Source organism: Anas acuta, chromosome 27 (assembly GCF_963932015.1).
Source record: "Anas acuta chromosome 27, bAnaAcu1.1, whole genome shotgun sequence".
Lineage (NCBI taxonomy): Eukaryota > Metazoa > Chordata > Aves > Anseriformes > Anatidae > Anas > Anas acuta.
Window position 1 is genome coordinate 2662331 of NC_089005.1, and position 17093 is coordinate 2679423.

The 17093-nt window shown below is 40.1% G+C and overlaps 1 long non-coding RNA gene across 1 annotated transcript; it reads left to right on the forward strand.

Annotated features, from left to right (window-relative positions):
- Positions 1-7053: 7053 nt before the first annotated feature.
- Positions 7054-15750, forward strand: LOC137845279 (uncharacterized). Its single transcript, XR_011090161.1, has 3 exons — positions 7054-8011; positions 11384-11477; positions 13499-15750. It is a non-coding gene; the product is annotated as an uncharacterized lncRNA (long non-coding RNA).
- The last annotated feature ends 1343 nt before the right edge of the window (positions 15751-17093 follow it).

The following is a 17093-nucleotide window of genomic DNA, read 5'->3' on the forward strand; positions in this document are numbered from 1 at the left end:
TAGATGGCAACAGACAGCTACTTACAGAGCCCTCTGTCATCACAACTGGCAGGCTCTAGTTCAGGCTCCTTCCATTTAGCTTGGCTACTTTATTTAAAGGTATAGTATACAGTGACCTTTGCTGCCTTGAACTCTGTGGAGAAATGTCTGAGCCATGTCCAATGTACTTCCTTTGTTTAAATAGACACTGTCACGGCGGTGTGTGCTCTGTCATTCAAAGCCCCCGGGGAAGCTCCCCAGTAGGACAAATTTTCTTATAGGTTTTTCAAGCCCTTTGCACATGTAGGATTGTTTGCAAAGGACTGTCATTGGGTGTTTTGAGAGAAAGGACGCCTTTCCAGCTCATCAGCAGTTTTAAGGTATGGCCTTGGGGGATGGCTCGCTGTCCAGCTGCCTCTCTGCCCAGCCTCAATTTCCCACCTGTAAACGGGGGTTGCTCATGACTCATTTTCGTGACGACTGTAGAAGATCCAGAGCATAATGTTGCTGTATGAGTAATATTACTGAGCAGATGTTGTGGTTTTACTCTGTTAGCTTGGTTTTTTTTAGAATGTTATATGTGAAGGGAAAAATATGCGAAGGTAGGATGTGAAGGAAAGCACAGCTCACTGAGGGATGTTGTGGAGTGGCAAAATACTATAGCATATATTTAGGATTAAAAAGCCTGAACAATGTGAGAAATGCCTTTCCTGCAACTCCCCTGAAAGGCATATCTCTACCAAGGCACGTTCATCTTCCAAACTGCTCTGTCGTGAGCGCCAACAGGGTATTCCCATTTTGTCTTCAGGTGGACTTGACACTGTCCGCTAGAGAGCAAAAGCTGTCTGTGTGACACATCTTCTGTGTAGGCCTGAGGCCATCATCTCTCATCCCCTGCTCTACACAAGTGCAGGCTAGAAATGGAAAATTCTGCCTCTTTCCTCAGTTGTTTCCAACGGAGATCATCTCGTGATTTTTCTCTGTTTAGATTGAGCTGTATGCTATCGCTTTAAAAACAATAGACATTGGGGGGTGGGGGGGATGTATAGCCTTGAATAATTAGACTAGAAAGTGCCAAGGGACATGACAAATGAATCTTCACTGAAAGATTGGCTGAATATTTAAACTGAATGCACGCAGCTGGTGATCTTGTTCTTCACCATGAGGCCAAAACCTGCTCACCTCATTCAGCAAAGTCCTACTGGCTGGCAGGTGAACGAACTGAGGAGGGTTTGGCCCACACAGTGCTCCTAACCATCAATCTGCTTATGTATGAATCATTTTGATACCAAAATGTCAGTTATTTGCTTAAATCTGCCCAGTCTGGGGGACTCTAGCGGTCAGGGAGTGCTATGAGGGACTCTGCAGCCCTTTAGCAGCAAGAGTTAGATTCTGGCCAGGGACCACAGGCCAAGATTTTCAGCAGTGACTCTAGATTATAGGTACTGAATCTGAGATCCTTAAAAAGGCTTCAAACAAGGATTGAAGGCAGCCTTAAGATCAGGCAGCTCTGTTTGTGTCAGGCAACTGATGTATAAAGCACCGAGAATGTTAAGCTGTGTTTTAAAGCGCAGTCATAGCGTACAGAGGTTGCTGTAGGGCTCCTTCCAGACCTGTGTGAATAGCACGTCTTCAATCTTCATCTCTACAGAGCTCTTGCTGGCAATCTGGGAATGGATGGATGTGGTTTTCTTGGCTTTTCTGCCTTGGATGTAATCCTTTCATAAAGAGTTGTTCACAGGCTGAGTAAGGGAAGCTACCTCCTCTATGCCTAAAGAAGAACACTGTGCCTTCAGGGCCCTTAACAGATGGGATCCCCCAGTACATCCGCAGTGTCCTTGCAGTGATTGTGCACGTGCTGAAATTAGTGGAGGTTCCCGGTAACTATACACTGAAGCTGTGTAGTCACACTGACATTATGAGGGAGCATGGTCTTAGCATAAAGATACCTGTTCTTTTGTTGGGTTCATGTATCGTGTATTCGGTAGGAAATCAAGGGTATAATAATATCTTGCTTTCTAAGAGTATTAACTCTCTGGTTATAGGAAATAGGGATAATTGTTGAATAAGAAGCAAAGCTGCTGTGTAATTGCACTATTCCTCATTGTGATGCTGTTCACTGTTAACCACTATGCCCCAACATTTTCTGTGAAATCAATGAAATAAGATTTTATCTTGTTTGAAGCCAGTTAGATTTCTCTACTGTGTAAGCATTGACAGTGTGCTCCTAGGCAAATAGCAGAGCTAGGCAAATAATTTGCCAGGATGAATTATTTCACTCTGCTAGTCTCCAAATTCTGGAATGTGTTTACATGTCAGAGTTTGTGGGTTGCTTTTTGTTTGTTTGTTTGAAGAAGAAATTTTGGTTTTCAGGTTCTTTTTGCTGCATCCACTGTGTCTGTTGTCTGCGCTCTCAAAGAGTAGGTATTATGCTCCAAGAGAGGAGCAACTCCTTCTTGGCTGATAAATGCAGGGACAGTACCAGTGCAGTGTAGATGATGCAATATTGACTTCGTAATTGAAATGTTTGGTTTCACTAGTATGATGAAGCTGCCCCCAATTCAAAGAACTGCCCTGAGAGTTATGCACTAATTAAATTCCATTTAAGCCTGTAGATTATATGATTAAGTTTATTTTTTTTTCTGTAAAGCATATTTTATATTTGATCATCAGGCACAAGAATTGCTGCAAGAACAATGTGTCTATCATAAAAATGCATTAAAAAATGTGTTAAACTCCAGGTGTTTTGGTTCTTTTACTCCAAATGCATATAATTAATAGGAAAAAAAAATGGTATATTCTTCAGTAGGGCCTAACCTTTCCCATTCATGTGAGAATAAATTCTTGGAGTCTTTGCAGTTTTTGTTTTTTGAGTCCAACATAACTTGATTTTACTTTTCTGTTGTGTTCTTATCTGTTGCCTTCTGCTGCAACTGCCAGCAGCCGACTCCAAGAGTAAGTTCGTTCTGCTATAATAGAGTTCCAGGTGTTGTTGATATTTTAAATAATGGTTGGAGAGACCCCAAAACTGAAGACAGGACTTGGTGTAGGGGGAATCATGTTCAAATCACTTTAAAAAATAATTAAAAAGTACAAAGCAAATGAGCAAAGGTATCAGAAGCAAACCCCTTCGATGTGGTGAACTCTCTGTAGCACTTGGTGTGAACGTGAGAACCTTAACTTGGCCCCCTGCACTGCCACACATATGGTCTCACACATAATAATGTGACATGCTGCACACTGAGAAAATATTTTGTTGAAAATATGAGTAAAGCAGCATCTTTGCTTTTCCTGGATAATTAGCGGTGGAATATGCAGATGACTTGCTTTTCTTGGAGAGGTTTTGCATAAAAAATACCTTTGTGGTCAATATGGCAAATACAGATTTAATCTGGTCACTTGCTTAAAGCTTTCATTTGCTTTATCTTCTCCATCCAATTGCCACATTCTTTGGGATGTGGATTGTATTTTTTGTATTTAAACAGCTAGGCTATTTAACTACTAGTTTAATGTTTATTTTCATTGCTAGGTTTTTGTATTACCGGTGGGCATCAGCAGGCTTCCCTAAGTGATAATGCCCATTTCTAGGAAAAGGAAAAGAGTGATCTTGTAAAACTGAGAAACATGCAGTTAGTTTCTATAGTCTTTTCTTTTGTTTGACATCATGCTTTTTTTCCTTTGTGCCTCAGATTCTCATCTCAAAAAACTAGGTTTATTTTAGATTTCTTCCCCTTTTAAAGTTCTCTGTGATTTGCAGGTGATTTGCAAGTGTCATACGATTATCTCCGATGATCTCAGATCTGAAAGGTCCTTGTGAAAAGGAGGAAGAAATAGACATCTGGCCTGGATAGCTCTTGCACGTGAAGATATTTGGACTCTGAATTAAAAAATGTCAGGTTCTCAGAAAGGTGCCTTAGTATCTGGATTTTGCAGCTGGAGTCTGAGGGGTACGTTGCACTTTTTTATCCTTTTTTTTTTCTTTTCTTTTTTTTGTGACAAATGGGAAGGATCACGATTGAATATTGGGTCTTGGTCTTTACCTGCTAGAGGTTATGGATGGAGTTCAAGGTTCAGTAGTTCAGGGAATGCTTTGGTTGCTCAGTAGTGTAGCAACACAGTGATCTGACAGCTTTTTCATTTGAATATCTTCTGATGCCAAGAACGCAGCCATGACTTGAGGCCCAAAACACTGTGTTGGGGTAGGGAGCAGGAGAGAAATTTGGAGGGGATAAGATGCCTTCACCTTCACAGGGCACCTTCAGATATGGAAAGTAAACTCCATCAATTGGGTCCAGATTTATCACCCACATGCTGTATTGTCTACATGCACAGAAGGGGATTTGTTAGCATTATCGTTTACCTAGGTAGCACTGAGAAGTGTGATATTGTGGAACATATGGGCTGCAATATCATGGCAGAGTAGCCTGTGTGAAGGATGCGGCAGCTCAGAAAATATTCTTGTTTTTGACAGTTTAAATACATGCTGTTTAAAACTGAACTGAAGCAAAACATTTGGATTGCTATGGCTTGAAGAAAATGCTTTACAGGGTCTTGAATAGATTGCTCCCTCCTTCCTAACTCTCACAACATTTCAGTGACTACAATTAAGAACAAACAAATGAAAAAAAAGAAAAGACAAGACAAGGCAAATCCAGAAAAGTTTGTTACTAATCATTGTGCAAGGAAGGAACAATGATGATGAAGCTCACAGCAAAGTGAAGTTGAAGAGTCTTCCTTCCCTGACACGAGTGAAGAATGAACCGAGGGTCTGGTTCTGAAAGCTGAAGAGCCCTTTCTTTGTTGTCCATAACACTCAGGAGTGCGAGGTAAATGCCCTGTGCATATAATCTAATATTCACCTAGAGGCTCAGATCCAAATCTTGTTGGTTTGGAATATCTTCTCTTTATTTCAGGTATAGATTGTTGCTTTCTGAATAACTAGCAAGAAATTTTATGATTTTGAGATGTTGTCTTCTCTGGTGTTTAAGGGTCTTATCCCGTGTCACTGAAATCAGGGGGAAACATGTAGCTCCAGTCCTGTTCTGTCAGTTGTTCGCCACCCATCAGCAAAGCCACAACGCTGCTGAACCAAACTCTAGTTATTGTCATTTCTTTGGAGAATTTGTCTTCACATGCCTTTTGCATTATTGTAACCGACAAGTCTAAGACACTGTCTAATGTTAATTCTGCTCATTGCTGCCAATTATAATCAGAGCTAGTCAAAATAAACAAATTAAACAAATAAACATGTCAAAACATCTCAGTCGTAGAGAAAATAAGCCAAGTCTGAACTCTATCAGTGCTGCAGTGTAACTGATGTGCTGCATATTGTAAAATGTTCTATCACATTTTTCACCTTTTGTTGAGGAAAGGAAAGAAAAGGTGGGTCAGTTTAGAATTACAGTTTAGTTCTACCCTGCTAAGGGGTCTGCAACTGAAACCAAATGAAACCCAAATGTTCTTTTAGCTCCTTCACCCAACCTAATGATCATCTGCTGTATGTTTTAAATGTTTGTGTTTTGGGAAGGTTCTGTTCTTTTCTCTTTTCTTTTCTTTTCTTTTCTTTTCTTTTCTTTTCTTTTCTTTTCTTTTCTTTTCTTTTCTTTTCTTTTCTTTTCTTTTCTTTTCTTTTCTTTTCTTTTCTTTTCTTTTCTTTTCTTTTCTTTTCTTTTCTTTTCTTTTCTTTTCTTTTCTTTTTTCTTTTCTGTCAGATCGCCAAGATACTAAATCATTGTAGGATTTGGACAAGATGCAGGTGAAAATATACCAAATGCGAATATACACTTCAATATAAAACACACTGTTGCTGTGACATAACACAATCCAAAGTGGTAAAATACTATGCAATTTGAATTAGAAAATAGTCCAGGTTTAAAACCAAAATACATAAAACATGCTTTTGCTACATGGAGGGGACATCTTAGCCTGGATTTGTTAAGAATCAGTGGTAATGGGAGGAGGGGGCATTTTTTTTTAGTGGTATGTTAACCTTAAAAATATGTTCTGAGGTTAAAGGAAAAAGCTGTCGCTTTAGACAGGTGGTTCTTGTAAAGAGGTGATCTTTTAAAGTGCAGTCTTACAATGTCAAAAACAACGTCTCGGCAGAGATAAAGCTATAATGCAGGTGATTGCAGGGACTCTTCTGTTGTCTGTCATACAGCTTTAAAATCTGCTTCTAAATTTGCATTTGGAAGGGGACTTGGTTTTTTAATATAAGACACATGCAGCAAATATTTGTTTCAAATAGTTAGCAAGTTGGAAATGAATCCTCAAAATTCAGTGCCCAGAAACAATGGCCTTGCTTTTACAAATCTTAGAATAATCCTTATTATTGTGTGTGATCAGAAGACTAACTTCATGCTGGGAACTGTCGGTGGGACCATGCCTGGATTTTCTGGGACTACCCAACTGCAGGTAGGTGGGATCCTGCTGCGATCAGGTGTGCCAAGACCTCAGGGCACAGGAGGCATGAAATAGAGGCAGAGACGTCCTTAATGCAACATTTAGAGGAATGCCTCAGCAACTGACCATCGAGATTGACGTGGCTGTTTAATAAACACTTGCTTGCTCATCCTCAAACAATGTTGGAAACCTGTAGCAACATTTTGCTCAGCCAGGCAGGAAAATCCAAGCAATTTCCTTGAGGTCTGGGGAATCTTGCGAGGCAGATTGAAGAGAGTGAGAATTCCCCACAAAAATATACAGGACTCTTAACTGCCGAGGTTCGTCCTCCTCTCCCTCCCTTCCCTTTCTTCCCCCCACAATGTTTTTAATGTACATTGGGTCTGGGGAGAAAAGGAACAGTGTGCCTTTGAAATGTTGTTTGCTGAAGACAGTATATAGAGTCTTGGTTATTAACAGCCTCTCACAAGACAGTTATTTTTGGAGTGGCCTCTGAGGAGGCAACCTCTTGGAATCGAACTCATTTATTCTGCGTTTCACTGTCCTGCCATTTCCTGCAGAGAGAGGGGAAAAGTGAAACCACATGTTTTGAGGAGCGAGTGTAGGAAACCCCACCGAAGACAAATGACTGCTCCTCTCCCCTGGCAATTAGTCAAAGCCGGGCTGCGTGCCAGCCCAGGTGTTCCCGACTGTGTATAAATTTGCCAAAGAACAATGAAAATAGCAGCTGATTGTGCTGACAGATTCTTCTGGTAATTTCCTGTTGTTTGGCATCTTCAGGTTACTTTCCCACAATTATGGATCCCGATGAAGTCTGGGGCCTTCAAATCCACTTTTTAACTGGAGACGAAGGGATTGTGTGTGTGTGCGCGCACACGCAGAGCCCTGCTCTCTCCAGCCCCTAGCCTTTTCCCCTAGTTACCAGATGTTTTAATTTAATTCGTTTTGCAAAATACATATTTTAATGAGTCTGAATTTAAAAAACTATTTGCACCTGCATCATATAGAATTTCTTGGCAGTCCCACCATGGCTTTTGCCAGGATTCATGCTTCTTCTATCGCTTAAACCTGCCACTTAGAAGGCTTTCCTCTTGTGCCTCCCATTATCTTCTAAATCAAGGCTGCTCAAGAAACACTCGCTAATGGAACTCAGAGCCTCGAGCTGGCCAGGGGAGGGGGGGAGAGGGATCTGACAGCTCGAGACGCTGACAACAAGGTGGTGTGAAAAGTGCGGGGTGTCTTCAGATGCCAGCCATTGTTTTGGGATCTGGGGGAGAAACGGCTGTCCCTGAAGAGTTCCGAGTTTTATCATCTAGAAGGAGAAGAGGGAGAGCCAGAAGGGAAGGCAGACTTTACAGGGATCTTAAAGCTTCATGCAATCCAGTCTGTCAGGAAGTTATAAATACTCATGTGGGTTTTTTAAGCAACTTGATTTTTTTTCTTTCTTTTTTTTTTTTTTTTTTTTCAGTTGGAACAGAGCTGGATGGGCACCAAGGGACATTCGCCCTGGGTCCGTTGTCTCATTTCTTCTCCGCGTGCATTCCAAAGTGAGGGAGAGCAGAGCGCATGGGTCTGTGTTGCTGCAGCATGTGTGAAGAGGAGAGGGAGAATTCTGTCCAGCCTTTCCTCGGTGCGTTTCCTGCTAGTCGAGCTATTCCTAGAATATCAATTCTAAGAGCAACACTGACTTTGGAGAGATTTTGCAAACCTTTGGTGATTTTTTTTGTTTTGTTCTATAGTTTCAATGTACGTTCCATAGAGAAGTGATTTTTGTGATTTAAAATGAATGAATGTCCTTCTGTGGCTAGAGGATTTTCTACTTTTTTCTTGTCCTTAAAGAGGGGAAAATCTTAATTATTTGTGGAGCACATGAAGTAGAACTAAGGCTGATGAAAACTACCCTGTTTTTTAACTCTCTTAAAAAACAAACAAACAAACAAACAAAAAACAATTACAATTTTCACTAAGCAAAAATTTCTGTCAAATATCTGCTTTCCCTGAAAAAAAAAATATGAAAAAAAAAATATGAAAAAAAAAAAATCTCAGATTCTTTTTGGCTTGGACATATATTTCAGCAGATGAAGCACCTTTTCTTTTTGCCTCAGGTCAAGGCAACAGCAACTCCTGGCTGCTCTGCATTGGGCTGTTCACAAACCTGAAGGGGTCAGTTGAGGTGCTGAGGTTGTGTCCAGTATCCCAAAGGGTCCTCTTCTTTGAGGCCACCAGTTTGATCCACTCCTCGTGTAAACCACTTGCAAAGTGTGCTCTGTCTCGCTGTGCTGCCTGGCTCACTAGGTTTGAAACTATCTGGTAGAGATCTATATTTGTTCCAGAAGGTCTCTGGTTCAAATTCTGCTGACAGCCTTTGCAGGGACCATCGCGGTTCCCTCAGTGATAATGGCTGTTACCAATGAGTGTCCCATGTGTATTTCACCGAGCAGGTTAGGAAAAGGAGGGAAATAATGTTGTGAAACTCCCCCCTCACCCTCTGGTTTTCATCAAAAAATTCTTTTCAGTGGAAATCTTCTCCCAGCTGGAGTGTCGCCTTCTGTTCAAATCCCTAAAATTAGACTGAGAGTCTTCTCTCACTTAAACAAATCCATGCTGTCTGCTTTACGGTAATTATCATTCTGTAGCAGTGGCAAAGGCATGCAGGTTTGCAGAATTCTTTGAAGATGAAAAGCTCTGCGCTCCCCGTCTTGGTCCTGGCGCACGTCGGTAAACAGGTAGAACACATGGGAAAAGAGGCAGGGTTCGAAACGCTGCTCCCCGCAAGCAAAGCTGTAGCTGCAGAGACGTACTCACCAGGCTGTGAATCCACCTTGCAGGGACTATTTTGGGTTTCTGGCTCTGGGGAACTGCCAGCTCTCTACCTACCCACTCAGCCCTATTCCAAGCCTACTGAAAGCAATTAGAACTTTGCTGCTAATTGCTGAAGTGCCTCGTGTTGTCCAAGCCCCTCCATCTGTGGTCCCACCTTGGAGCACATCTCTTCCATGTGTCCCTGAACAGAGTCTCTTTTCTCTCTGCTTTTTCTCCTTTCTTTCTCTCTCCTCTTCTCCCCTTCTTCCTTTTGGACTTGTAGTGAGTCCGGCAGACCTCAGGCTGGGTTGTTACCCCTCTGATGAAGCAGTGGATAGAGGAGGTTTGTTTCAGTTCTGTATCTACTTCGACCAATTATTTTTTTTCCACCCATCAGTTTTTCTGCCTTATTTTCCCCATTTCCCCTCTGTGTGGAGGCTTTTTTTCCAGGACAAGGACATTCTCTCCCAGTGCTTGTTTTGTTCCTGCAATGAGAGAAAGCACCATTTCATCTGAGACTTCTGTGCACTGCAGCATATTTCTGATATTCCAAAGACTTTAAACACTTGGATGGAGAGAAATGGAATGTGGATCTGTCCGGATCTACCCCTGTTTCTTTTGCAGACTTCCTACATGGCTTTAGACAAGTCATTGTACACCTTTCCACCACCATTTTCCAATCTGTGACACAGAGACAGGGGCTCTGTCCCACAAATAGCTTTAAAATCTACAGAAGATTTTTGCCAGAGCTGAACATTGTTTTATTAAAACTAATTGAAAACATACATGTTTAGGACCTGATCCTAGTCAGTCTCATTGGTTCAATTCCTTGGCTATTAGCTTTAACCTTAAAAAACGCAACTTGGTGAACAGTGGTGCATAATGGGTCATAAATTTGCCCCGAGATTAACAACCCGAACAGTCAGAGCTCTTGTGAAAAGAAACCACTATAGCAGGTGGTTGGCAGAAGTTGAACCCTGGACTTCGGCACCAACAGAGCCTTGTGTGAATCGTGCTGGAGGTGTCGTTTTGTTAACTGGCTGCGGAAGCAAGCTTTTAAAGACCATTCCAGCCAACCACAGCAGCTGAGGAGGTGACATGTTCTTTACAAGTATTTTACTTTCACCAACTGGGATTTTTATTCGTGTTATAATTCAGTGAAAATGTTGCTTTCAGAATGTCCCAAGCTGCCCAAGGAATTTGATCACCCAGTTCCTAATAAAATGAATGCAACTGGAAGCCTAAACCCTTGTGGATGCAGTAAAATTAGTATTGGTGTTTTGTTCTTTTTAGATAACAACCTTGCTTAACTGGGAAATGGGGCAGAAGGAGCTAAGTGGGGCCCTTTGTCCAAATAAATTTGGTGTTTTCTGAGAAGTTTTCTAGTTTTAAATTGTGCTTGCCATGTAATTCTGAAAAGCACACATCACCTCTCCAACAAACAGCGGTCTGGGTAGTTAGATGCAGATGTATTTAGCAAAATATCTTGATAAAACCTTCCTTTAAAAAAAAAAAAAAAAAAAGGTATAAAATGCAACATTCTGGCAGGTAGTTAACTTGTCTTTCTAGAAAGAAAAGTAGAAAGAAAAGGGGAAAAGGCATGCACTTCCCATTGTCTGAGTGGGACAGCACACCACGTTATAAAACAAACTTCCTATACTCTTCAGTTTATGAGACAAGTATTTATGGCCATGAAGAAAAGAGTGGATGATCTCTCCTCATTCTTTTCCCAAGACTGTTATCTTTGGATCAAGCCAAGAATGCCGGAACACATGGGGAAGCATTGTCTTGGCAAAACCAGGGCTGTTCCAGGTAAGGGAAGGAAGATCAGGGAGGCAGTGTGTACTGCCAGGCATGAAGTGATACTCCGTAGGGTTATCAATTCATCTGGCTGTTCCAGATTGTGGAAATGCTGCCCAGCTTTTTTTGTACGGGTACATCACGCTACCCCCAGCCTCTGGATTTGCTTCAGTGCCTGTCTTGTCTCGATTTACTGCCTTTGCTCTGAGATGCATTGATGGGATTTGATTTTTCGTTCTGTTGCTGGGGATTCTCCTCATTTATAGATTTTAAAATTGGGAAAAGTGGGGATGGACGAAGTAACTGCAAGGTTACATTCCTCAGTAGAAATGCTGACTGCAGTGAAATGTTAAATCTTAATTGATGTCTGAATTCCATTTTTTTTTTTTTTTTTTTGTAGGCACTTCCAAATAAACTGTTGGGCTCCTTGCAGTCTAATTCACTTCTCCTGGCATTCCGTGTTCATGTTACAAGCTCCTCTGAAAGAAGATGTGGTAGGATAATGTCAATGCTCTTTTCTCATACTTATCCTCTTCACATAAGGGTAAATTTATAGAATCTGACTTAATTAAAATGGAGCCTTTTCTGTTAGATTCTGGGAAAGTTTTTACCACTACAACTGGACAGGTATAACTTCTTTGTATATACGCTCCTACAAGGAGATCCATAAAAGAGTCATAAGGGAAGAATAGGTTCCACAGGGGAATTTATATTAGTAGAATTATTCAAATTCATCCATTGGCTTATGCTAGCGTAGCTTTTCCATGTAAACAAGTGACTAATGATTAGTCTCACAAAGTAGGTAGGAATGCTGATACAGATATTTTAGTGTTGGTTTTGGTATCATTTTGGAAACTCCAGTCTAGTGAAAATGAAGAAAATTTAGGCCCCTAAATGACCACAATTTTGAAGCCCAAATTTTTCAAAACAAGTGAGTTTTTTAAGAAGAAGAAGAAAAAAGGAAACTTCTAAGGGAAACCGAATAAAGGTATCATAAAGAATAAAGTACAAGGTAATCTCACAGTAGAAGGACAGCGTCTGTCTCATATGTGGAGGTGCCACATACTGCAGCTGCTGTAGCACTAAAGGCTCAGAGGCACAGACTGCTGCAAGCTGATGGTGATTAGGTGACAGACAAGTTTTGATGTTATTATTTTCTGTTTAGAACTAACTTTGTCAAAATCTAAACTTCTGTTGCAAGCAGATCAGTTGCTAAAAACCTTTCTTAAAGGAAGACTTCAATGCAAAAATAATTGAAAAAATCCTTCTGGATTTGATGCTGGCTTTTTAATGTCTTTCAACCTTAAGAAGACTGTTTTCTTCATGGCAAATGAAGCTTCCTTAAATAATGAAACGAATCCTTTATCCCTCACAAACTGATAGCAATTTCCATTCCAGATCCAGATCATTTTAGCTGTAGAATTGGGTGCATGATTGTCACTGGTGTCCTGGGGGGGGGGGGGGGGAGATTAAAATAGAAGTCCCAGTCTTGTAAGTGAGACGTATTCAAGGTGTGGTTGTCAGAGATCCTAGCCAAGGCCTGCAACTTCTGATTTTTCTTAAACAACTTTTAAAAGAGGCTCATGTAAAATATGCTACTAACAAGTAAACGTTCAGAGGACTCATTCTAGCTTTATATCACTCTAAAAAGGATCAGACCCTTTCCCTCTCTGTCTGTCTGTGTTAATGTTCTTCCCCTACCTTTCAACCTCAGGCTTATGACCTCTGAATACAAGCTCAAAACTTATTTTTTTTTTTTTTTTTTGTTTTTAGCCCGTGCCTGCATTTCTTCAAGTCAGTTATCATGTGTCGCCTGACAGATGAGCTCCTAGAGCACTGATAGTTCTAAGAATATTCTTTTTCATTTTTACTCTGTTCTGTCTGAAAAACAATTTCTGGCCTCAGTCTTGGACAGAAACCTTGTGTACAGACAAAACCTGGCTGTAAGCTCAGTGAATGTCTTTAATGGTGCAATCTTTTAGGTTTGCTACTTCTGATAAACATTTAGCTCCTGGTTAAGAGTGAATGTTCCTGTAAATCGGAATGGGAAAAGTGCTTGGGTTTGGTTTGATGTTCCATGTGCGTTGCACTGATCTCCTCAGGTACAATCATGGGCAGCCTTTCATTAGCTGGGTAGCTGATCCTTGTGCTATCCCATCTGCTGAAGAGCTTGTTTGGGGGCTAAAAGGTGGCACCCAAGCAGCAATCAGCTTCTGTTGGGTTAATTCAGTGCTAGTTCCACTGCCACTAGTGCCGGATCCTCAGCAGGGTTATAACAGGTATCATGGCAATCCCTCTCCAGGCAGGGTTTCTGTGAAACTGATGCTTGCAGCTCAGGTGTGGCTATGGGTGGAGAGGCTCAGAGAAGTGAAACTTTAGGGGAGGAAAGCACGAACTTATGGTCAGGGAAGAATGTCTGAAAGCTTCCTATATGGCTGCTGGACCTGTCAGGCTGGTGAAACTTTATGCCAGTTAACGATGCTCTAACTTGTTTTTTCTCTCCACTTGCTTTTAGGTGATGTGCTGTGATCTGCTGAACGGCCTGAGAGCATCGCGGTGTGGTGTCCAGCAGCTGCTGCTTGTCACCCACGTGGCAGCTGGACTTCACTGGAGCACAGAGGTTCCCCTAAGCACTGGTTCTGAAGCACTTTGCGACGCCTTTAGGGATAAAAAAGATTGATGGTATTTTAATGGAAAATCTCAGAGCTGAGATTTTTTTTTTCAAAGTGAAAAATTTCACTTTAGGTGAATCTGTTCCAGGCAGTCCAGTTTGACATATCTTAAAGGGAATCGGTTATCAGTAAGGCAGGTGTTCTTCAGTGTGTTTCGGCCTGGGTCCCTGACAATCATTACTCATGACTGGAAATCTTGTTCCTGTGCTTTAAATTTTCCTTTTTTTTTCCTTTTTTTTACCCTCTCAGTTTTTGAAGCTAAGCAGCCAAATGTTGGGAATTACTAGTCTCTTGGAGACTCGGAAGATTTTCAAATGGTTTTCATGTTTTTTGGAACAGCTTAAATTTGGCTGATCTCTTTTAGTAGGAATTCCAGGATTTATTTTATTTTTTTTTCTTTTTACAGTTATGAAAAACAGGTTTGCTGCCTTGGGGGAAGGGAGCAGGATGAGGAAGGCAAGGCAGGGAAGAAAAGATGAATTTATTCTGACTTTATCTTTATTTCAGTCTCCCAAGTTAAATTCTACACTGTTTCACTGAGGCCAGCTGGTTTTAATCATTTCAAGAGAACACTATTTATTAAGTGTCTGTTTCAGGCAGTGTCAAATCCTTCAGCTCCTTCTCTATTCTCCATTGTAAGCAAGAACATCAGTAGCCCAGGTGGGCTTTGAATAGCTTCAGAAAGTAGGTAGGTGAGAATCTATTTATTACTTACTGTAGATCTCAGTAGACAGAGACTCCAATTAAGGCAGGAAACTGACATACTTAGCCAACTCTTTCCAAACAGAGGATGCAAAATGAGTGAATAAAAATTAAATAAGGCGATCTAAACTTTTCTGCATTTCCTTATGCAGTCTGGAACCATAATTCCTTTGTGATTTTCTTTTCATTCACTTAAAAATGCAAAAAATGTTGAGGAAGCATATTATGTTAAGCTTCACCAAAGCACAGGTGATATATTAAATAGTGTAGAAGTCCATGATCCAGTAGATAACCTTCAAATTCATTTAGTATAAGACTTGTCGCCTTCTTGTGCTACTGAAACTGCTACAGTCAACACCATTATGCTTTAAGATCAAAAGCAGATTTACAGCATCTCAATTTTAGAACCCTGAGTAGTATTTTGTATTCTAATTTGTCAATATCTGCATTCAAATCCATTTTGCTCTGTACACAGAAGAAGCCTAAGATGTTGAAAGATAGATCATTTATTGTAGTAACAAATGTGCAGATTGTGTATGTATTGAACAGCCCGAGGAAAGTTTAAAAAAGAAAAAAAGGTAGGTAAATTACTGGTCAATTTTACACAACTCTAATGACATCTAATCTACAGTAGAATCTACTGTGCCTCTCATAACTCCTGCTTTCATTCTGAAGTAGTAGCTAGAAGTATCAGCCCAAGGTAGTTACTGGAATCTCATTTAAAATAATTTGGTTGGTAGAAGTAAGTTTCTGTTGAAATATCTTATTGTTTATGTAACAGCAGATATAATTGGAATTTCAACAATTAGCATATCTGTTTTCATGCCAAGACTGGTTAAATACAGGAGATTTTTTTTTTTTTTTTTTTTGTACTTATCTGTTGAAACTTAGATATTTCTGTAACATTTCAACCCCTATTAAATTGCTTTGAAAACAACACCAAAAAAGGGGGAGGAAAAAAGAGGAAAAAGACCCACCCATCATCAAAATTTTAAACTCTGGGTGCTTTCCAGTGAACTGTTCTTGAATGAAAACACTACTCTGTCTTCAGTTAAACATTGGCTCTAACGTAGACAAATTAACACGTTCAGTTACACTGCAAAAATCTTTAACTGTAGGAGAGGGGGAAAAAAAAAAAAAACAACAACAAAAAAGAATGATCATAATCATTAGCATTTATATAGCAGCTCAGTAGGAATATGTGATTGTTAAAGCACAAAATGCAGCAGCTGGTACTTGAGGAGGAAGCAAAACTGTAAAGGTACTTCTTGATTTTTTTTTTTTTTTCTGGAAAACTTGCAGAACTCTCAGTTACTTTCATGAAGCTCTAATTTTGGCCAGACTACGGTGCGATACAAGATGGTGTGTATTCCTTCCCCTTGCATCCCTTCAGTTCCTCCAAAAAGCTATTTCTTCAATTAAAAATAAATTTAAAGATATTGTATTAGAAGATTTCTTTAAGTGCTTTCCCAGACCTGTGTTTTGGTGGTTTCCTTCTGCATCTGTTACTCAAATATAAATTCTCTGTTTTGAAGTTAAGTCCTTGACTCAGGATTTGAATGCTTTCCCAAGCTTCGAAATGCTTAAAATTCAGCTCCAAATTTTCTGCAATTAGCATTATGCTTCAATCTGTGAAATGCTTGCATAAAATCAGCAAAGCTGTAGAAAGAGCAGCATAAAGTCAAAGAAAAAATTCAAGTATCGACAGAAAGACTCTTTCAAGGACTGAGGAAAACAAATGCTGATGGAGGCATTTAATTAATTAACTTTTAATACTTCAAGTTGGTGTTGGTAATATAGGTGATAATTAAATTTTAAGACAAAGTTTGAACTGGTGTGGAGATTAGTTGCATTGAAGTCATTTAAGCTACAGCCGCTGGGTTTATACTCCAGCCCCTTTGCTTTCAAGAATCAGGTGCAATCTGGTTTTCAGGAATTCGCAGTACTCTTAACTCCCAGCAACTTCCGTACGAGTTGAAAATGAGCCCAGCAATTCTTACTGGAAAGTCTCCCTCTGACAGATCCCCAGCTGGTATCCGTTTGAGCATCACCTACAAGCTGAGAATTGGCTGAAGCCCATGTAAGAGGGTCAAACATTTTTATGCAACCTGGTTTTTAGGTTTGTTTGTGGTTTTTTGTTTGTTTTGTTTTTGTTTTGTTTTATTTTGTTTGCTTTTTTTTTTTTTTTTTTTTTTTTTTTTTTTTTTTTTTTTTTGTAAGGGATAGCTGTAGTGATCCAGGACCACAACAACATATAAATTACTGGAACACATCAGCATGGTGAAAGGACTTCATTGTTCATACACATCTCCACTTGACATTTCTGCAACCTTGTGTCATTCTGTAGCATATCCTCTTCGTATTAATAGCAATTTATCATTAATCCATTTGAATAATACTTTTTTTTTCCAACGGAAAGAGACAGAAAACATCTGCATATTGAGTAATATTAGCTACAGTTTGTGTCTCAAGTGAGACTAACTGACAACCCTCATTTATTATGACTGTGTAGGCTTAATTGGGTTGACGTAGGATTTGGACTTTGTGAAAGGAGAAGCAGTTTGAAGATCTTTTATGAAAAAAAAAATAGAGAGGGGAAAGAGTAGGGAGAGGAGCGGGGGAGGAGGAAATAAAAGAATAAATATGGAAAATAATGATGCTGAGATGTTCTGTTAAGGCCCAAACATTCAGGAGGTGTTTTAATAATGGTGCTTAAATGAGAGATTAGTTATTAAG